Source organism: Oryctolagus cuniculus, chromosome 6 (genome assembly GCF_964237555.1).
Source record: "Oryctolagus cuniculus chromosome 6, mOryCun1.1, whole genome shotgun sequence".
Lineage (NCBI taxonomy): Eukaryota > Metazoa > Chordata > Mammalia > Lagomorpha > Leporidae > Oryctolagus > Oryctolagus cuniculus.
The window spans coordinates 77,717,887-77,741,713 of record NC_091437.1 but is presented as its reverse complement, the minus strand read 5'-3'; the positions used below and the strand labels follow the sequence as shown (position 1 = coordinate 77,741,713).

General features: G+C 40.4%; 1 pseudogene; it reads left to right on the top strand.

Moving 5' to 3' along the window:
• Positions 1-23,518: 23,518 nt before the first annotated feature.
• Positions 23,519-23,606, top strand: LOC127490899 (U2 spliceosomal RNA; annotated as a pseudogene).
• The last annotated feature ends 221 nt before the right edge of the window (positions 23,607-23,827 follow it).

The following is a 23,827-nucleotide window of genomic DNA, read 5'->3' as shown; positions in this document are numbered from 1 at the left end:
TTTCTGTGCTTCCCTACTTTTTTTAAATTTCTTTGTCTAGAGTCACTTTCCTTCACCTTCCTTCTGCCCAGACTCTCTTTAAAGCTTTATGCAAATCCTTAGTCAGAATTAGCATTTTTCTCTGTCATGGCCTATGTCACCTTCTGCTTTGTAGAGTGAGTGGTGGTTGTATCTGTCCTGCAACAAATGTCCAGACCTGTGAGCACAGACATCATACCTTCTGTCAACTGCCACACCATATTACACATTGCATTACAGGGTGCTCAGTAAATATTCACTTAATTAAATAGTGTCCATTTTAGAACAGATAGATATACTAGTTTTCTCAGCAACAAGCCTGAAGATTCTGGGAAAAACAAAGATAGTTAATTTAAGACCATTATTCAACCTGGAATTCTGAAATCATGTGCTCTATGTCTTTTCTCTTTTGTTTAAAGTGAAAACAACACGTACCCACCTCCAGCCTGCCTTGCTGTTGACCTGAATGATGGTAGATTATCAGGTGACAGAAACTTCTCAGCAGACAGAGCTAATGACACCCCAGTGGGAACCACTGTGTTCCAGAGGCCTCACTGTCCCTGCTGCTGTCTTCTCCCTGAGATCTCAAAGAGCAGCATCCAGGAGGGCGCCAACCCAGAGGCAATCCCCCGCTACAGCACTTCCCTTTCCCTTTTTTTAAAGATTTTATTTATTTATTAGAGAGGTAGAGTTACAGACAGTGAGAGGAAGAGACAGATAGAAAGGTCTTCCATCCGATGGTTCACTCCCCAATTGGCCGCAACGGTTGGAGTTGTGCCGATCAGAAGCCAGGAGCCAGGTGCTCCTACCTGGTCTCCCACGTGGGTGCAAGGGCCCAAGACTTGGGCCATCTTCTACTGCTTTCCCAGGCCATAGCAGAGAGCTGGATTGGAAAACAAGCAGCCAGGACTAGAACCATTGCCCATATGGGATGCCTGCACTGCAGGCAGAGGATTAACCTACTGTGCCATGGTGCCAACCCCTTCCCTTCCTCTTACTCATTCTTACCACCTCCCACACATCTCTTTCTTGAGTTCATTTTTTTTCTTACTTCTTAACTTAAAACTCAACATAATTACCCAGATATATATAAAACAAAAAAATATTGATTTTATTTTCCACATTTGTAAAAGCAAGGTCTTACAGTGCTAAGTATTGACAATAATAATCTCATATCTATACAAGAAAAGAAAAGCTAAAGCAGTGGCTTGCCTGCACTTTGATATTTTAATGATTTATTTATACCAACTAAATCTAGCTTTTGAGATATTTTTACTTTCAAGGTGAGCTTTAACTTAACTTTTTCACAACAAGCCATGGAAGACTAATTACTCACAAGTAGAAGAGTTAAATTTATACCCAATGCTGTCAATCAAGTATTTGGAGACCTTGTTAGTCTGATTGAAGAGTAGCTTTCTAGCTGCAGAGGTGGAACTATTCACAAATTATTTTCATGCTGAATGTGTGAATCTTTGCCCTGAGATGCAAATTCATGAAGTATGATTAAATATTGTTTTCTATTGTTGTTTTTAATTTTGCTATCACAAAGCATCTGAGATTGAGTCCTTTATATTTTTTTTTTAACTTTTATTTAATGAATATAAATTTCCAAAGTACAGCTTATGGATTACAATGGCTCCCCCCCCCATAACATCCCTCCCACCCGAAACCCTCCCTTTTCTCACTCCCTCTCCCCTTCCATTCACATCAAGATTCATTTTCGATTCTCTTTATATACAGAAGATCAGTTTAGCATACATTAAGTAAAGATTTCAACAGTTTGCTCCCACACAGAAACATAAAGTGAAAAATACTGTCTGAGTACTAGTTATAGCATTAAATCTCAATGTACAGCACACTAAGGACAGAGATCCTACATGAGGAGTAAGTGCACAGTGACTCCTATTGTTGACTTAACAAATTGACACTCTTGTTTATGGCATCAGTAATCACCCTAGGCTCTTGTCATGAGCTGCCAAGGCTATGGAAGCCCCCTGGGTTCACCAACTCTGATCATATTTAGACAAGGCCATGGTTAAAGTGGAAGTTCTCTCCTCCCTTCAGAGAAAGGTACCTCCTTCTTTGAAGACCTGTTCTTTCCACTGGGATCTCACTCATGGAGATCTTTCATTTAGGTCATTTAGGTTTTTTTTTTTTGTTTTTTTTTTTGTTTTTTTTTTTTTTTTTGCCAGAGTGTCTTGGCTTTCCATGCCTGAAATACTCTCATGGGCTTTTCAGCCGGATCCGCATGCCTTAAGGGCTGATTCTGAGGCCAGAGTGCTGTTTAGGACATCTGCCATTCTATGGGTCTGCTGTGTATCTCACTTAGATTGGGTCCTTTATAAAGACAAGAGATGAGGCTGGTTTAGTGGTGTAGCAGGTAAAGCATATGCCTGAGACACTGGCATCGCAAATGGGTGCCAGTTTGTGTTCTGTTCTTTCACATCCAGCTCACTTCTAATGGCCTGGGAAAGCAGTGGCCCAAACACTTGGGCCACTGCCACTCATGTGGGAGACCTGAATGAAGCTCCTGGTTCCTAGATTTGCCCTGGTCCAGTCCCAGCTGTTGTGGCCATCTGGGGAGTAAACCAGCAGATAGATGATCTCTCTCTATCTCTATCTCTGTCTTTATCTCTATCTCTATGTAACTCTGACTGTCACACAAATAAATACATCTTTTAAAAAAAAAAAGAAGTTTCTTGGCTTATGATTCTGATGACTGGAGGTCCAAACAGCATAGCAGCAGTATTTAGGTAAGGGCACCCAGATTGCACCACAACATAGCAGAGAAGAGAAAAGAGAATTGTCCACATGCAAAAGAGTGTGAATGGAAGCCAGAGAGTCAGGGGCCAAGCTCACACTCTCTTATTGTTTATTGAATTCATTATTTGAGTGACAGAGACATATAGACAGAGAGTGCCCACTCACTAGTTCACTCCCCTAAATTCCTACAATGACTCTGGCTGGGCTATAGCCAAAATTGGGAGCTGGGAATGCAATACAGCTCTCCCAGGTGGGTGGAAGAAGCTCAGTTACTTAAATCATCATCAATGCCTCCAAGAGTTTTCATTCACAGGAATAGAGATACAGTATTGATTGCAGTATTCCAACATGGGACAGGGGTATCTTAGCCTGGATCTTAACAACTAGGAAAAATGCCTATCGCTGATGCCTTTTATAACAACCCACTCTGTCAGAACCTACCCAGGATTTCCAGGGAATCACATTAATCCTTCCTGAGAGTAGTCATCCCAACAGACTAAACATTGTCCACTAGGCCCCACACCTTAAATTTTCTACCATCTGTTGGGCCAGTGTTGTGTTATAGCAGTGTTGTGGTATAGCTGCCACCTGGGTCACCGGCATCCCATATGAGCACCAGTTCAAGTCCCAGCTGCTCCACTTCCAACCCAGATCCCTGCTAATGGCCTGGGAAAAGCAGTGGAAGATGTCCCAAGTGCTGACTCCATGTGAGAGACCCAGAAAAAGCTCCTGGCTCCTGGCTTCAACCTGTCTCAGCCCTGGTCATTGTAGCCATTTAGGGAGTGAACCAGCAGATGAAAGACCTCCCTTTCTCTTTCTCTCTCTCTTTCTGTAACTCTGCCCTTCAAATTAATAAAATAAATATTTATTAAAAAAGATTCTACCATCTCTCTACATTGAGGACCAAGCTTTCAACACATGAAACTTTGGGGGACACACTCAAACCATGTCTAAGCTATAACAAATACTAACAAGTTTGTGGTGGAATGAGAAGGCCATGCCAAGATGGCCACTGGCAAGCGAGCATCAGTTATTCAAGAATGGCTTTGAAACCCACCTGGCAACAGAGCCTGCCTGGCAACAGGTTGTGATTGGATGGCTTTGAAACCCACATGGCAACAGAACCTGCCTGGCAACAGGCTGATTGGATGGCTTTGGAAACTGCCTGGTAACAGGCTGTGATTGGTTGGGGCATAGACCGCCCCTTGACCGGATTGGCTGGTCTTGGTTATATAAACTGTTGTACTAACTGAAATAAATGAGTCTGCAGGCTGCTTGCCTCAAGCTGGCTTTCACCCAACTCCAGGGGTCTGTGCGGTGACTCCGTGCCTCTTGCCCCCACCACACTGCCCCTCTCAGAAACGAATCCACTGCAACATTGTTGAGAAATCAACTGCAACAAAGCTTCATAGCACCTCTTGTCCTACTCCTGGAGGTGTGAAGAACTATACAGGCTTGCCAACATCCCACCATTCCAGACAGGCTAGCACAGGGACAGGAAAAGGAAGTGAGGTCCTGGACATCAGGGGTCCTGTGGGTGTACAAAGAAGTCCAAGTCTGTAGGAAAGTCCCTGTAGAAATCAACAGTACTGATGCTGGCCTGTGGTACTTTGTCACCTTAAGTGTGACCACCAGTTCCTCTCCATCTGAGGCCAGGCACTAGCTTCTCTAGAGCTAGGATTGGGGAAGGCTACCTACAAACATTCTTGCAGCCCTTTATGAATTAGAAGCCAAAACCAATCACACTTCTGACATTTTCAAAGACAGGTTCCTAAATCTAAATTGTGTGTTATTATCCAATTGCATCTCCAGTTTTAAATTAAAGGATATTGGACTTGAATAATTTAGGGGATATCTTGACAGTAAAAGAACAAGCCTTCTTACCAGACAGAACTTATCTGAGAGATCATTCTTCAAGATGGCTTGTACTTGGGCTCCCATCAACACAGCAGTCAAACATGATGGACTGAGGGTTCATGGAATCCATGGTCTTTACTCTATGGCCTGCCTTATAACAGAAATGAGCTCATGTACCAGGAATGCAAGAAGGTGGGAAGAGAGGGAAGAGGAAAAGGAGAGAGGAAGGGAGAAAAGGAAGGACAGATTCTTTTGTTGTTATTTGTTGTTTTTCAATTTTTTAATTTAAGGTAAACAGTTTTCATGTATTTCATATACACAGATTTAGGAATATAATGATACTTCTCACCATACCCTCCCTCCTACACATGCTCCCACCCTTCTTCCTCCTTTCTCTCTTATTCTGTCTCTTAATTTTTATAATGATCTACTAATATAGTACCAAAAATATAACATATAGGAGTGAAATTTACATTTTGAAATTCAATGTTTGTTTACAGCCCTTGTCTCTACTGTTGAGTATTTTTTTTTCTTCTTACAATGTGTTGAACTCTTAGTGTAGGGTTAATCTTATGAGTATAAAGTTAACTGAAAGTAGATTATTAGAAAGATTTATAATGAATTCAACTTTCATTTTATCTTTTAAAGATTTATTTTATTTATTTTGAAAGTCAGAGTTACAGAGGGAGAGACAGACAGATAGAGAGAGAACTCTACCATCCACTGGTTTACTCCCCACATGGCTCCAGTAGCCAGTGCTGAGCCAGGGCGATGTCAGGAACCTAGAGCTTCATCTGGATCTCCAATATGGGTGGCTATAGGATATTGATATCTCAGGTATTTACTTTATCATCTATTCCACAGCACATCCCCTCAACTTTCATTTTATTTTAATATCCAAAAAGGAAAATAGCTATCTGTATAGATAGAAACCAGCAGAGAAAACATATGAAAAAGGAGCTGAGAATGATGTTTACAATAGGCCCCCACAATAGGACAAACTACCTCTATAGAAGTGTTTTCAATTCCCATGCACTTATATTCTTTAAATGCCTTGGTATCTAGGTTGTTTGGAATATGGAGTGAGTTTTCTCCACAGAAACAATGTCGCACATGGAACTTTAATCTGTAGGACACCCATGATAATTTTAGGTAACAGATAAACATGACTGTTCCTAAGAATGAAAACATTTTGATTCTTTCTGTTGACACTGGAGTTACTTGTTTGGGAAAACATCACTCTTTATTTATTTATTTATTTATTTATTTTGAATAGAGAACAATAGTTCTACCACTCCTATCCCCTTGGAGAAAGTAAAAAAAAAAAAAATCCAGACTCATGTTTATCTGTCACTCCAGGATCATTCAAGGTTAGTGTTTATAAGTAGGAGCTACAGGGTCATCAAAAGCAGAGTAGGCAAAATGTAGAGTGAAGAATTAAGACTGCACTGTGAAATCACCCATAGTCTATTCAGATCACAAATAAGGTGAGAAATACAAGCACAGCACACAGGCTCTTGCAATCAAGTCCTGACCTCAGGTGCCTCCCTATATATTCTTGAATACTATCCCCACCCACTCCATTTGGAGATGGTAGTAGAGGGACGGTAATGCACCCATTAGAAGTTGCATTAGGAAACATTTGCTGGTGATAGATATATTCATATATTGATGGTGGTGATGGTTTCAGCTCTAGAATAGAAATAGGAAAATATTCCACACATGTGTCAAAGCTGACTGCATTGAACATTTTTGAAATATAAGGGCACGTTAAAGAGTTCATGGAAAAATCTAATTAAAAGATAAGCTTATTTTACTTCAAAAATTGAAAAATATGCATAGTTATTTATAACATACATTTCTGTGAGTTTTTTTGTTTAAAAATGTATTGAGCCCCCAAAAATCCCATTGAGGTAGTTAGATATTACTACCCACCTTTGTGCTATCAACCTAGAAAAGAGAACAAAGGAAGTAGGGAAGGAAGGAAAGGAAGAAGGAAGGAAGGAAGGTGGGAAGGAAGGAAAGAAAGAAAAGAAGGAAGGAAAGGAAAAATATATATACTAAAGCAACAGAGTATAGCAGAGATAGACAAAAAGATTAATAAAATAAAATAGAAACTTCATGATATATATTACTGAAAGAGAGAGATAGATGTTTAGATGATTGATAGATCAAAAATATGATTCAGACAGATTCATGGGTTCATGTCAAATTTATGTAAATACCCGGGAAAAGAGGGGGAAGAATTGTTAGAAAATGAGTTTCAGATTGGTGCTTCCTCACATGGTGTTAGGAAACTGGCGCAGTTGGCCGCATGGCCCAGCTACCTGAGCCAGGCTCCACCCCCATCCTAATGGGACTGGCTGCTCCTGCTTCCCTGCCCGCCCTCAGGCAAAGTTATAAAAGGGCCTGTTCCTGAACACGTGCTCTCTCAGTCCTTCTCTCCTGCTCTCTCTCTCGGTTCCTCTCTCCAGCCTCCTCCTCTGGTCTCTTGGCTCTGCTCTCCTCTCTCCTCTTCTCTGCTTTATCTTCTCTCCTTGCTAGCTCTTCTCCTCTCTGTCTCTCTCTCTTACAGTCTCCCTCCCTTTTTTCCTTCGCTGCCCCTTCACTCCGGTCTATAGGGTGTCCCCCAATAAACCCTTTCCCTTACTCCGGTGTCCAGTGTGCTTTGCGACGGCTAACATTAAGATATAACACACGGGGCACCAAAATGTTAGAAAAAAGGGTGCAGAATATAGAAGAGGTGGTGTCTGAATATACAGTCAGACTGAATTTATTCAGAGAAAATAAATCCATAGAGGTGGGTGACAAACTGCCTGCATGCACATTAATGGAGCATGTGGCAGAAGGGCTCAATCCCTAGGGGCCAGGCCTCTTTAAGGAGGGCTAGGGATGCAGTAGGGTGTAGGGGGCAGCAGGAGGAGGGTAGTTCCTGGAACTGGGTGGGGCCCAGAACCTGGAAAAGAATGCAAGGTGGGGTATGAAGGCAATACCCTCACAACAATTGGTGTGAGACCCAGTTGAGATTCAAGGGCAAGGAATACATTCCAATGTTTATCTTTCGGGCAATGAGCAAAAATGTCTTGTGTCTTTGTTCAGTCAAGAATTATGTGAGAATTAACAGAAACACTTTTGAGTTCATCAAAAATGTTCACTTTTTCTTTAAAAAGTTAAAAAGTTTTTTTTTTTTTTTTGACAGGCAGAGTTAGACAGTGAGAGAGTGAGACAGAGAGAAAGGTCTTCCTTCCGTTGGTTCACCCTCCCAAATGGCCGCTATGGCCAGGGCTGCACCAGCCCAAAGCCAGGAGCCAGGTGCTTCCTCCTGGTCTCCCAAGCGGGTGCAGGGCCCAAGCACTTGGGCCGTCCTTCACTGTCCTCCCGGGCCACAACAGAGAGCAGGACTGGAAGAGGAGCAACCGGGACAGAATCTGGCACCCCAACAGGGACTAGAACCCAGGGTGCCGGTGCCGCAGGCAGAGGATTAGCCAAGTGAGCCGCAGCGCTGGCCAAGTTAAAAAGTTTAACAAAATATTATTATTTGTTTATTGCCTATGTTGAGCATATTGATATTTGCTATGATAGATTTTATAGACTTTCCAATAAAAACCAGTCACAGTCACAGCAGTGATAGAGGAAGCACCCGGCTCCTGGCTTTGGATCAGCATAGCTCCGGCCTTTGCACCCATTTGGAGAGTTAACCAGCAGATGGAAGACCTTTCTCCCTGTCTGCCCCCTCTCTGTAACTCTGCCTCTCAAATAAATAAATAATTTTTTTTTAAAAAAAAAGAATGTGTTCCATGAAAGAGTCATCTTAGGAAGTCATTCAAAAAGGAAAATAAAAACAATACATGAACATTTAAAATGCCACAAGATTTAACATTTGATTATATTAAGTAAATGGAAGAAGTTACATAAGAGTATTTTATCAAGAGTATCAAGAACTGCAGACTTAAGTTTCCAGATTGTGATGTTCAGGTGGGGACGAAGAGTAAGACAGAGATACCACTATATGAGAGACAATGCTGGCTTTGCCTGGGATAGTAGTGGAGGAGTAAGAACGTGATGCATGATAAATGTTGGATATATTTTGAAGTAAGAGATAAGATGTTTTAGCGGTGAACTGGATACAGAACACAAGAAAAAAATATGTCAATTATGACACCAAAGTTTCTGGTCTGAACACCTGGAGAGATGAAGTTGCCATTTACCAAGATGAGGAAGATTGAAGGGAAGTGATTCCTATCAGTTGATCATATCATTTGATACTAATTATTTTACAAATCTAAAACCCATTTATGTTAAAAACACTCTAAGGAAAGTACGTAATAAAGAGCTTCTACATTGAACATCACACTTGATGGAGAAGAAGATATGGAATCAAGAGAGGGCCTATTATGAAGGCTGAAAGACATCCAACATTCTGCATGTGACATTTCTGTAAATAATCTGATATAGTGGAGATACGTGTTAGTTCAGTTGAAAGAAGGGGAGAATATAAAAGGCACTATCATTGAGTTTATGAGAAGGAATAGGACCTGGTAGAGAAGTAAAGGAGTTGACCTCAGCTGGTACAGCAAAGCATAGGACCATACTAATCATAGCAGTGGTTGAAAGTGAGCACAAATATTCAGATACAGAGAATGATTGTTGATTCTATTTTCTCAGGTTAGACACAAAGCCATCAGCTGAGAGCAATATTTGGAGAAAAGATAGTGGTGGTTAGAAGAGAGATGGAAATGGAAAATTATCATTTAGGGGAGTGAGGGAAGTGACATCCTAGGACACAGAATAGGGTTGCCAGACAGCACGGAAGCTGACTTGAGGTTAATGATTATCAGTTGATAATAGGCCATCAGCATGTTTAGCCAACCTCAGTCACTTGCCTGGCACAGGAATAACTTAAGAGCTGGGTGTCTGGCCGGCGCCGTGGCTCAATAGGCTAATCCTCCACCTTGCGGCGCCGGCACACCGGGTTCTAGTCCCGGTCGGGGCACCGGATTCTGTCCCGGTTGCCCCTCTTCCAAGCCAGCTCTCTGCTATGGCCAGGGAGTGCAGTGGAGGATGGCCCAGGTGCTTGGGCCCTGCACCCCATGGGAGACCAGGAAAAAGCACCTGGATCCTGGCTCCTGCCATCGGATCAGCGCGGTGCGCCGGCTGCAGCGGCGGCCATTGGAGGGTGAACCAACGGCAAAAGGAAGACCTTTCTCTCTCTGTCTCTCTCTCTCACTGTCCACTCTGCCTGTCAAAAAAAAAAAAAAAAAAAAAAAAAAAAAAAGAGCTGGGTGTCTTTTGCCATTGGTATCTTTGCAAGCTAGCATACTGGTAAAGAAAAGCCAAAGGAGTTAAGGGTGCTCCCAAAGGAATCACTATGATCATGCCACTAGAAACAAAGGAAAAGAAAGACATGAGGGACAGTGACAAAGTGAAATGTGAATTGTTAATTCTATAAGTTTAAATGGGTGTTAAAAGTTCAGTTCATAATTGATCATAATGATAGGATTAAGAGTCAAAGAGATCACATACACAAGACTAGTGTCTGATAATACTAACTGAATAAAAAAGGGAGAGAACAATCCAAGATGGGAAGTGGGATACACAGCAGACTCATAGAATGGCAGATGTCCTAAACAGCACTGTGGTCTCAGAATCAGCCCCTTAAGGCATTTGGATCCAGCTAAAAAGCCCATGAGAGTATTTCAGGCATGGAAAGCCAAGACACTCTGGCAAAAAAATAAAAAAATGACCTAAATGAAAGATCTCTGTGAGTGAGATCCCAGCAGAAAGAATGGACCATCAAAGAAGAAGGTACCATTCTTTGAAGGGAGGAGAGAACTTCCACTTTCACTATGGCCTTGTCTAAATAAGATCAGAGTTGGTAAACTCAAGAGGCTTCCATAGCCTTGGCAACCCATGACAAGAGCCTCGGGTGATTACTGACGTCATAAATAAGAGTGTCAATTGTTAAATCAACAACAGGAATCACTGTGCACTTACTCCCCATGTAGGATCCCTGTCCTTAATGTGTTGTACTATGTGAATTAACGGCATAACCAGTACTCAAACAGTACTTTACACCTTGTGTTTCTGTGTGGGTGCAAACTGTTGAAATCTTTACTTAATATATACTAAATTGATCTTCTGTATATAAAGATAACTGAAATTGAATCTTGATGTGAATGGGATGGGAGAGGGAGTGGGAGATGGGATGGTTGCAGGTGGGAGGGAGGTTATCGGGGGAAAAGCCACTATAATCCAAAGTTGTACTTTTGAAATTTACATTTATTAAATAAAAGTTAAACAACAAAGTTCAGACGTTAGAAATGGGGATTTAAATAGTGAACATTTGTCAAAAAGTGGCATTCTAAAATTTGACATTGTGGAGATATAACAATTGACTTATAACAACAGATATAGAATATAAACATAGTTGTAAGTAGCATAAATCATGTGGGAGACAAGGTCATTATAGAAGGAGGGGACAAGAGCATAAAGAAAGCAAGACACTGAAAGGATCATCTCTGTGGATACTGAAAGATGGAGACTCATGACCGGAGTGTTGGTGCAACTGATAAGTCTCACAATAATGTGGGGAACTCAGGGGCAGCAGACAATTATAGTAAAGAAGGCTGGTGAGTCTAACAAGCTAATGCATAAGCTGCAAATCCAGGACTTTGTAGGGAGGGAAGAGGGGGCAATAGCCTGAATGTGACACTGAGGAACAAGGAGGACAAGTACTGTACCTCCAAGCCCAGTGTCATAAGCGGTTAATGAAACACAAACAGATGCCCATTGATACAACTGCAAGAGAAACAGCAATCTCAGATAAGGTCTAGGTTTTGTTTATAGCAAGAAAGAAAAAGTTCCCAGGAGGTTCATGAGGAATTTAATGGTGATGCACCAGCAGTCCAGAGATTTAAAGAAGGAGTTTCAGGAGTTGAGGAGGGAGGGAGCTAGGAATAAGAGTTCAAGTATTGATTCTGGAGATTCTTTTGGCAACAGAAAGCAATAGAAATAAAGAGTTTTAGCTCTGATGTCTGATTCCTCCCGGGCAAACTAAAATCTGAAGTCGTGAATGTTAGGAAGAAGAATTCAGGCAGAAGGGAGGTGCCAACATCATACAGCTCTCTGTCTCTTCTGTCTATGACAGTGAGGTGGTCAGGAGACACATGAGTTTGCCAGGAACATGGGGGGTGGGTGACCATTTCTCAATTTTGCTAATGTCAATGCATTTGTTAAAGAAAAAGTTATCAAGTCATTCAACATACTCTTGGTTGTAGAAGCGAATGGCTAATGTTAAGGGTGGCCTAATATGGCAAACAACAGCCTAGGGTAGTGTATAGACAAATAAGAGTGGAATAAAATATGAAGTGGGGAGGTAAGCAAAGGATTAGGAAAATATTGTAAGCTGTATACTGCAACCTGAGTATAATGGGATCCCACTGAAATGTTACAATCAAGGGAAAGATGTGACCAGATTTGTTTTTCAAAAAGGTGATATCTTGATGGATATTGTAACATAGCATGGTGTGCTGCTGTATCAGAATGGCTGGTTCAAGTCCTTGCTGCTTGATACTTTTAATCCAGCTTCCTGCTAATGTGCCTGGAAAAGAGTGGCTAATGGCCCAAGTACTTAGATTCTGTCACCCATGTGGGAGACCCAGGTGGAGTTCCTGGCTCCTGGCTTCAACATGACCCAGTCCTGACTGTTTCTGGCATTTGTATAGTGAACCAGTAGATGGATCTTTCTCTCTCTAACAAGTAAGCAAATCTGTAGAGAATAAGTGACATCTCTTGTTGTAGGACTGCAACCTTAAATTGTATAACTCCTGTTGTATTTATCAACTAAAAACTAAATGACTCAAGGAAGATTTTATGTAACTTCTCTGAGCTTAAACTAGAGAGTTTTACTGATATGCATAATATGGTCAATTTATTGGGTGTTAAGAATATATTAAACAGGGCTCATCAGAACATATATAGAGATATATGAGAGGAAATTGTTGATGGAACTGGCTTATGCAATTCTAGAGACTGAGGTGTCCCTTGACATTTGCAAGTTGGAGGACAAGGAAAGCTAGTCTTGTGTTTCTGTCTGAGTGTGAAAATTTTAAAACCAGAGCCAACAGAGTAACTCCCAATCCTGAGAAGGAGCCAGTGGTAAGATCTAGAGTCCAGGGACCCAAAACTTTGTCTTCTGATATCTGAGAGCAGAAGAGGGAATTCCCAGCCCTAGGTGAAAGAAAATTAGCCCTTCCTCCACCTTTTGTTCTATTTGAGCCCTCAGTTGATTGGATGATGCCAACCCACATTGGCAATGCAAAGCTTCCTTACTCAGTCTACCAATTCAAAAGGTAATCTTTTCAATAAACATCTTCACAGACACACCCAGAAATAATGTTTTATCATCTGCCTTGGTATCCAGTCAAACTAACATCCAAATTTGGGAATAAACTAAGTGCCCTTCCATTGATGAATAGATAAAGAAAATGTAGTACATATACATAATGGAATATTACTCAATCATGAACAGATAAAGTCTTGTCATTTGAAATGATACAGATAGAACTGGCGGTCATTAAGTAAAGCAAAATAGCCAACCACACAAAGACAAATACCATATGATGTCACTTATGTGAAGTATAAAAAAAAAGGCAATCTCATAGAAGTTAAAAATATAATAGTGGTTACCAGAGGCTGGGGATGGAAGGTGGAGGGTGGATTGGGAATGGAATTCAGGGTGAAGCAGCAGAGGGTAGTTGATGGTTGGATACCAGGTTGCAAATTGGTGCAAGAAGTTCTGGGGTTCTGTTATATTGCATAGCAGGGTGACTATAGGTAATGTTACTATACCATGTCTTTTTCTACTAAAAATCAATAAGATAGGAGAACTGGTGTTACTGCATAACGGGTTAAGCCACTGCTTGTGATGCTAGCATCCCATTACAGAGTGCTGATTCAAGTCCTTGCTACTTTGATTTTGATACAGCTCCCTACTAATACTACTGGGAAAGCAGCAGAAGATAGCCTAAGTGCCTGTGCCCCTGTTACCCATGTGGGAGACCAGAATAGAGTTCCTGGCTCCTGGCTTCAGCCTGATCCAGCTCCAGCTGTTGTAATCATTTGGGGATCGAATCAATGGATAAAAGACCTCCTTCTCTCTCTCTCTCTCTCTCTCTCTGCCCCTTTCTCCTCACCTCATCACACTGTCTTTCAAATAACGAAATAAATATTTTAGAAGTCTATAAGATAGAGGGTTTTTGGATGGTTTCACCATAAAGATATGTTAAATATATAAATATATTTACTTCATTGGACATTACACAATGTATACATATAACAAAACATAACATAGTACCCCATAAATAGGTACAAATTTTTGTCTGATAATTTATAATTTTTAAATAAATATTTATACATATGTATTTGTAACACTGTCAAAAATAAGTGTTTTGTTTTTCAAATAAATAAATAAAATTAATCATCACAGAGTTAAATGAGTTATTCACATCAAAGATCATCCATGTACTTGACACTTGAAATTGTCCAGTAAATTCTAATATCTTCCATAAGACCCTTTTCTAGCATGTGTCTGTTAGAATTATGATTTCATCATTAGGTATAGGAAAATATCCACAGTGTTTTCTAAGAAAATATATAAAATGTAGAATTCCAGAAAAGAGCCCACTGATCACAAGCACAGCAATTTTTACTTTATTCTTTACAACAGATTTTTTTTTCTTCCTGAAATAAAAATAGTATTTCACATGAGGGGAAAGTTTTCAGATAATTGTATCCTCTAAAAGCCTAAAAAAGTTTCTTCTTCAAAGTAGTAAATACAGTGACAAGATAGTAAAGTTGACTTTATAAGTTCTACTTCCTTATCAGCTTTTTTTAAATAGATTTATTTATTTGTTTGTTTATTTGAAAGGTGGAATTATAGATAGAGAGGGACATAGAGAGAGAGAGAGATCTTCCATCTACTAGTTCATTCCCAAACTGCCACAATGGTGGGGGCTGGACCAGGCTGGAACTCCATCTGGGTCTCCTATGTGGATGCAGGGTCCCAAGTAGTTGTTCTATCTTCCACTGCTTTCCCAGGCACAATAGCAGGAAGCTGCATCAGTAGTGGAGCAATCAGGACTCAAATTGGCACTCATATGGAATGCCAGCTTCCCAGGTGTCTGCTTAATGAACTCCTGCACAATGCTGGCCTGTGATTTTCAGTCTTGTCTCAAGACTAGGTCTTGAGTGAAAAAGCAATTATCACCTTACTGACTGAAGCTCACTTGGCCATCATCAAAATTCCCCAAAAATACCATATCACTGACCACTCAAAGGAAGACCACAGCACTGTGGACCAACCAGGGAGCTGAACCCACACCTCTTAACTTCACCTTCTGTCCGTATAAAGGATCTTTAGTCCTAAAGCCTTAAGGAGCCTGGGAATTAAGTAGTAGCTGCCCACTCCTTGCTTTAATAATACCTACTTCCTCCCGCCACTCTGATGTCAGTGATTGGCTTGCAGCACATTGGGTGAACAGGCTCAGATTTTAAGGGTTCTACATATGACCCATTCAGTTTCACCCCAAAAAGTGAAAAAAAAGTGCCCACACAAAAACTTGTATGTGAATGTTCACAATGGCATTATTTAAAATAGCCAAATGTAGAAAATATAGACAGCAATGAAAATTGTAAGTTCATTTTCCAATGCTATAACAAAATACCTGAGTACTTTATAAAGAGTAGAATTTTGTTTGGCTCATGGTTCTGTAGGCTGGTAAGTCCAAGGGCATGGTGCCAGCATGTGAAGCCTTCTTGCTGCATCACAACCTGGTGGAAGGCATCACATGGTGAGACCAAACACACATGCTTGACAGAGTTCATTCACAAATCAGTTATCAATGGAGTGGTTTTGTTATAAAAGTGAACTCTCTCTTACATAAGTCCTAAACCACCTCCCAGAGGTTCCACCTCTCAAATTCCATTAACTTATGACATCGGGAATTCAACTTCTAACACATGAAACTTGGGAAACACATTCAAATCACAGTATGAGTCTATCTACTGATGAATGAGTCTATGTGATGTAATACAATGGACTACTTTTCAGCCGCAGGTAGTGATGAATTACAGATACATGCTACTATGAGGACCCACTTGGGTCTCCAGGGTTGATGTGAAGAGTATTTTAAACTAGAGACATTTGAGAGGCAGGAGGTTGATGCAGCAGTTAAGAGGTCACTTGAGATACCCCTATCAGAGGCAGCCCATACCTGAATGTCTAAGTTTGAATCCCAGCTCTGCTTCTGATTTCAGTTTCCTATTAATGCATGCTCTGGGAGGATACAAATGATGGCTCAGGTAGTCGTAATATGGGATAGTCAGGCAGCTAGCTAGGTCTGTTGAGCTGGAAGTTACAAGCTCCCATGTAATTCTATCCTACTTGTCATTCAAAAGCCCTCCCCCTTCCTGGGATACACCTACTTTTTTGAGAACCTAAGGAAGGGATGCCATGAAAACCTGGATACTGGAAAATGTGGAACTGATGGAAGTGCCATATGATTACCAGGTGTCTTCATGCCTGGAGGTATCACCCTTACCTGGTAAAAGAGACCAAAAAACGGGAGGGGCTCTCTTCCTCCATAGACCACAGCTGGAGGGGCTACTGGGTTCTGTGTGTGTGTGTGTGTGTGTGTGTAGTGTGTGTAGTGTGTACATCTCTTTTCAAATAAAATGAAAATAAATAAATAAATAAATAAATTTTGGACTGAATACTTTCGAGATTCAACAAATGCAGAAAGCTTTTTCAGAACTTCCCTTATCCTATTATGGCTGAGGCTGCTGTACACCCTCTCTACAGGGAAGTTTTAAAGCCAGGAAAAAGACGAATAAGATCACTTGCACCTGGATAAACAAACATTATCACAAACTTTATGTTCCACTTGTTCCCCTAAGCATCCATTTGTCTTTCCTAAAGAAAACAGTTGATCCGCCCACAAACACTTTCTGACTGCTTCTTTTCCCCTGTTAAAGCTGACAGATACATCCTTAGCTTTCCAGGGAGCCACTAACTTTTTTTTTTCCTGTTAACCTATCTAAACTTAGCTTAAATTGGCAGGCTCCAGACACTGATCAGAAATTGGTAGACACCACAATGTGGATAACATAGAAAACAATAAGAAAAAGAAGCCAGACACAACAGGTCATATAGGTCATATATTATATGATTCCATTTACATGAAATCTCCAAAACAGGCACATCCACAGAGCTAGAAAGTAGATCAGCTGTTGGCAGGGGTTTGAGAGGAAGCAGGAATGGAGAGCAATTGTGTATGGGGGCAAGGCTTACTTTGGGGTGATGAAAATGTTTGGAACTAGACAGAGGTGATGCCTAAATGTACTAATGTTGATAAAGTATTCATTTCTAAATGATTTAGGGATAGGAGTTAGCTTCACAGGTAAGAGACCCACATCCCATATCAGAGTAGCTGAGTTAATATTCAGCTCCTGCTCCAGCGTTAGAATCCAGTTAGTTTCTTGACACTGCAGATCCTAGGAAGCAGAAATGATGCTTCAAGTTTTTGGGTTCCCGCCATCGATATGCATTTCAGTGTATTAATTTTACTAAGTAGTTGATTTTCAGTCATAAAACCAAGGGAAGGATACTTTAAACTAATGTAGGGAGGCTTGGAAATATGGGAGCCTAGAACCTGACTACATTTAGCATCTGCATCCAAGGCACATTGTAGGGACTCAGTTTCAGGTGGTACTCATTTACGGTGAGTGTTGAATGACAGGATAATGATTTTGGATTATATCCTGTAAGTAATAGGGACTATTTCTGAAAATATTTTCTTTATACAAAAAAAAACATTTGTGGATGATTAATTTCTTATGTATGTATTTATCCAAGACCAAAACACTCAGTTAAGTAGTAGAACATTCAACAAACTTGTTCAAATAAGCCAAGTCCATTTTTTGGTTTTTCCATTTTTCTCCCATTTAATGAACTTCTGTATTCCATTATATTAGACCAGAGAACCTCTTTCAGTCTTTAAGTATGGATCATTTTATGGGTACCTGAGATAATAACTGGGTCCTGAAAATGCTAATGTATAATAATCTGAAGATAACATGAAGAAATACACACAACAAATGAAAAGTGAAATGCAATCAAATCAGCCAACAGAGGAGTGTAAGAAGAAAGAGGAGGCAGGAATAGAGGCAAAGAAAATGAGTCAGAGGCAGGCAGAGAATAGACCTGAGTGGCAGGTAATTGCCTGTCTGAAGTTCAGTCTGAACCTGGGATTTGTCCCTATGACCTACAACTGAGGGATTTTATTTCCTTAAGATTTGGGCACTCTTAGACATAGTGTAAGTGAATCCAAAGATGAAGGCAGATTTTGGATGTCCATGTAAGAGAAGGCCATGACTCAGTTAAGTTATACTGGGTTTATGTAATTTCCTTATATTTGTGTATTTTATTCCCCAAATTATTTATGTGTTTCCCTTGAATTGAGAAAGATTGCTTTTTTAAGACTTACTTATTTGAAAGGCAGAGTTACAAAATTGGACGGAGGGAGATCTTCCATCTGCTACCAAATGGATGCAACCACTGGTCAAAGCCAGGAGCCTGGAACTCCGACATCTCACACATGGGTGCAGGGGTCCAAGCACCCAGGACTTCCTCTGACTTTCCAGGAACATTAGCAGGGAACTGGTTTGGAAGTGGAGCAGACAGGACTCAAATCAGTGCTCATACAGGATGGCAGTGTCAGTGGTTTAACCACTGTGCCATAACAAAGACTCACGTTGAAGAAAGGAAGAGGGGGAAAATGTAACAGTGAGACTGGGAGAAGAAGGCCACGGTACCCTGTCTTGAGCCACATGTGACCAGGAAACAGTGGCTGCTAAATAAGCAGCTTTTTTAATTTTTTTATATCTGAAATTCTTCTTCTTAAGTCCAAACACATCTGATGTCATGATAAGTAATCTTGGGTATTTTTTTCTGTTTGTTTAAATAATCAATTAACATGAAGCTTCACAGGCACTCAGAGATACACTCACTCTTCCAAGAAGGGTTGATGTGTTTCATAAATTGGCAGGTTAATTAAAACACCCACCTTAGGACTACAAAATAGCTTCCTTCCAATGAAGTAAGACATTTTTCAACAGATATTCAGCTATAACATTGTTGTGGACTTATTTTCAGTGTATTCCTATTGTACCTCATGCTTACTTCAACAACAGGACGTCTTGCCTGTGTTGGATGCATACAAAGTCCATCTGTGGTTCAGGAGAAGGAGAGAGACTCTGCCTGCCTTGCTCACTGCTATACATGGGGTCTTCAAAAGCCTCAGGGAAAATGCATTCTTTTGCACCAAATAAATATCTTCTAATGCCATTTTCCACCATCTTTTGGAAGTAGCCCCTTATCTTCCATACATAATCCAGGTTTAACACATAATAAAACCTCAGATAATATGTATTTGTTGAATGAATGAATAGGTCAATAAACAGATTAATATAATCAGTCATTTTCATTCATTTAAGCCCTTTGTCAATTCAAAAATATCCAAATAGCACTGTGGCACAGTGGGTTTAGCCAATGCTTGTGATGTCCATATCCCAGATCAGAGTGCTGGTTCAAGTCTCAGCTACTCTGTTTCATATCTAGCTCCCTGATAAAGTACCTGGGAAAGCAATGGAGGATGGTTCAAGTAATTAAATCCCCACCACCCATGTGAGAGACCCAGAAGGAGTTCCAGGTTTCAGTTTGGCCAGCTCCAACCATTGTGGCCATTTGGGAACTGAACCAACAGATGGAAGATCAGCCTCCCTATATCCACATCACCTGTCTTTAAAGTAAATAAATAAATCTTTTAAAAACTATCCAAATAGGGGGCCAGCTCTATGGCATAGTAGTCTAAGCCTCTACCTATTTCCCATATGGGCACCTGTTCGTGTCCCGGCTGATCCTCTTCTGATCCAGCTCTCTCTCTGTGGCCTAGGAAAGCAGTGGAAGATGGCCCAAGTGTTTGGGTCCCTGAACCTGCATGGGAGACCCGGAAGAAGCTCCTGGCTCCTGGCTTCAGATCAGCTCAGCTCTGGCAGTTGCTACCATTTGGAGAGTGAACCAGTGGATGGAAGACCTTTCTTTCTGTCTCTCTCTCTCTCTCTGTAACTCTACTTCTCAAATAAATAAATAAATAATCTTAAAGCCCAAATAGAAATTTAAAAGAAAAAACAGGTGGGCATTTGGACATTTTCTCCATATGTTGCCAAACATCTGCATGGCTGATGTATTTAGATATTTGATTTTATGAACATCAATGACTACGTATTAGGTTTCCTTAGACATTTTGATGTGGTTAGGCACAATAATTTTCAATCATTTTCTTTGTGAGAACTATCTATTAACTCTCTTTTATATAAAACTAAAAATAAATCTAGCATTTCTAATCTGGTTTCCTGCTGGATAAGAGCTATTCTGTGCTGGGCGAATTACCTGCTGAGTGTGCATGATTTTTCTGCTGTCTTTTCTCAGCTGAAATGCCCTCTGCTCCAGGAAACTACCTGAAATCACTGCTCATGATTCAGCACTTGATGGCATCAGAGGTGGCTGCAGCCTGGTTTCGTGCCTCTACAGTAATTTTCTTCTGGTCAGAAATGTTCAGAGGCTATAGCAAACTACCAGAAAAGTAATGTTCTTTTGACCTTTTATAAACAATAACACTAGGAAGTAAGGAAAAAGCAGAGTCTTTAAGCTATTTAACAAATGTCTTTTTACATCCATATATACTAAAAACTTGCTTAACAGGTATTTTAGCAACTGTATTTTATTAACTGCTAGGCCAATATAACTATAATAAAATGGTGATAGCTTTTTATACTTTTAACAGAGAATTGAAACCCCGAGATATTTAGTGTATTTTAGAGCCATAGAAAATATATTATTATTGAATTGTTTAAGTATTAGATATATGCTATTTTACCTAAAGTCGAATTTTATTAGAATTCTATAGTGTAAACTGTTGTGTGATTGTGCATTGATATAGAGATACAGATACGCATGTATAGTCAGTTTCAAATTTCTAAAAATATTTATTGTATAAACTACTGTATATATATACATACATATATATATATATATCTCCATATTTTCCAGTTCTTAGAGCACCAATCATTTCCTATGACACGTAGTAGTTTGCTGTAGTTGATTCTGTTGATAAAGATTAATGCACATTGTCATTTGTAATTTTGGAACCAAATGTTCTTTACTGTTACAATAAATGTCATACTGATGACCAAGTCATAATGTAGGGCAAAGGAATGGAATGGTAGATATGGCCAAGTCATAATGTAGGGCAAAGGAATGGAGTGGTAGATATGGCATATACATTTTGTTTATAAAGAATTATTGTATTTATGCTAACTGAATCTGCTTTTGTCTCATACCACATTTGCTTTTGTCTCATAACACATTCTTTAAGAGACTGTTTTGTGACCTGCCAGATTGTCAATGAATAGAGTGAATGATGCTAATATAGAGGGACAATTAAAATGATTTTCTATGTGTGATAAGCCCTACCATGTTAGATTCTGGAAGAAATCTCACTCCCACCTTCCCAAGAATTTCCTCACCTTTCAGGAATATTTCAGCAAAATGCAAAGCTAGATTTCCTGATCTTTTACTTGTAGTTCCTGTCATTTCCTTTGACAAGAGTTTCTTGGCTCTCAGCTTGGTTTGCAAAGTTGTTTTCTCTGAGAGGGAAATTTTCCTTTGCCAAGATTAAGCAAATTATAGGCTTCAGTTTGGTAATTGTCATACATTTTTGAATAGAAGATTTTAAATTGGGTTCAAAAACAGAAGTATCTGCAGATACTGTTTCCAGACAGAACCACTGTCAGTACTATAAACCAAGTTGAGCAAAAACAGCAGTAGTTAAGAACACACAAGAGCAATGTTCTGCTCATAGGACAAAGGAGTTGTAACAGATCTTCTGGGTTTGTTGTTGTTGTTGTTGTTTTGCTAAAAAATAAAATAAAATATCCCTTCATGAGAATTAAACTAAAAACACCACTATGCCAGGGCCGGCACTATGGCATAATAGGCTAAGCCTCTGCTTGCAGCACTGGCATTCCATATGGGCACTGGTTCATGTCCCAGCTGCTCCTTTTCCAATCCAACTCTCTGCTTATGTCCTGGGAAGGGAGTGAAAGATGGCTCGAGTGCTTGGGCCCCTTCACCCATGTTGGAGACCCAGAAGAAACTCCTGGCTCAAGGATTTGGATTGGCTCAGTTCTGGCCATTGCAGCCATCTAGGGAGTGAACCAGTGGATGGAAGACCTTTCTCTCTGTCTCTCCCTGTCTGTCTGTAACTCTACCTCTCAAATAAATAAAGTTTAAAAAAATTAAAAAAATAAAAACCACTATGCCATTAGGGTTGCATCAAATACCAGTAAATTGTGCATTTGTCACACCTCCACATTAAAATTTCAGGTTATTACGTAGAAGTCATCTAAGATGTCTATATACATGTTGTTATATAGCTGTTGCAGAGTGCTATCTATATCTACAATCCTGCTCAGGTTTATGGGGAGATTGCTTTACTCCTTAACTGTCAGGGTTATGATTTACAACTTACTAAACTACTGTTAAACTGCACTATCTTAACATATAGTTTTCAAAACTCTAAAATCATTACTCTCATACAGATATAAAATCTACATGTGTTAAAGATTTCTTGGCCGGCGCTGTGGCTCAATAGGCTAATCCTCCACCTGCGGCGCCGGCACACCGTGTTCTAGTCCCGGTCCTGCTGCCGGATTCTGTCCCAGTTGCTCCTCTTCCAGTCCAGCTCTCTGTTGTGGCCAGGGAGTGCAGTGGAGGATGGCCCAAGTCCTTGGGCCCTGCACCTGCATGGAATACCAAGAGAAGCACCTGGCTCCTGGCTTAGGATCAATGTGGTGCACCAGCCGCAGTGCGCCGGCCACGGCGGCCATTGGGGGGTGAACCAATGGAAGGAAGACCTTTCTCTCTGTCTCTCTCACTGTCCACTCTGCCTGTCAAAAAAGAAAAAAAAAATTTCTTAATAGTACTCAATAAAGAAATCAGTAAAATGATAAGCTAATTCCAAAGCACTTAATTTATGTGTGTGTAGGTAACATAACAAGAAAATGTTTGAATAAGGTAGCTAGATCAAATACAAAACCAGTTTAAGTCCACCAGGGCCATAGAACACAATCTCAGATTTGATGGACAGAGATTATGTGCATCTCTACCTGGAAAAGCAACTGTAAGTTAACCTTTGTGGTTCACGTGTGGTCCGCTGCCCACAAAGCAAAATCAAACCCAACTCTGCACTGAAAGGATAGCAAAAAATCTCTTTTGTGTATTTCTGAGTTTATTAATTTTTCTGACAACTTCTTCAAAGAAATAGTGTATCTGGGTTTTCTACATACTAAACAATTGCAATTAACCAAGTCCTCAATTAGATACATTTTGTGGCACAGTACATTAAATTGTTGCTTGCGATGCTCTCTGCTGCTCCTCTTCTGATCCAGTTCCCTACTAATGTGCCTGGGAAAGCAGTGGAAGATGACCCAAGTGCTTGGACCCCTGCCATCTACATGAGAGACCCGATGAAGCTCTTGACTCTTGACTTCGGCCTGGCCTACCCCAAGTTGTTGAGGCCACTGATGGAGTCAAACAGTGATGGAAGATCTCTGTCTTTCCCTCTATCTCTCTCTGTTACTCTGCCTTTCAAATAAATAAGTAAATCATTTTAAAGAATTAGATACATCAAAGTAAAAGTGTCCAAATCTTAGCAGTATCTATTGTCTTACTCCATTTAAAAGGTTACTATAATAAAATACAATTGCTTCTGAGCCTTTTGGCTAAGATTAAGTGTAGCAACTGTTCTTTTTTAATTAATTAATTTATTTATTTGAAAGGCAGAGTTACACAGAGAGAGAAGGAGAGGCAGAGAGAGAGAGGTCTTCCATCTGATGGTTCACTTCCCAGTTGGCCACAACAGCCGGAGCTGCACCGATCCGAAATCAGGAGCTTCTTCCAGGTCTACCACGTGGGTGCAGGGGCCCAAGGACTTGGGCCATCTTCTACTGCTTTCCCAGGTCATAGCAGAGAGATGGATTGGAAGTGGAGCAGCCGCGTCTCGAACCAGCG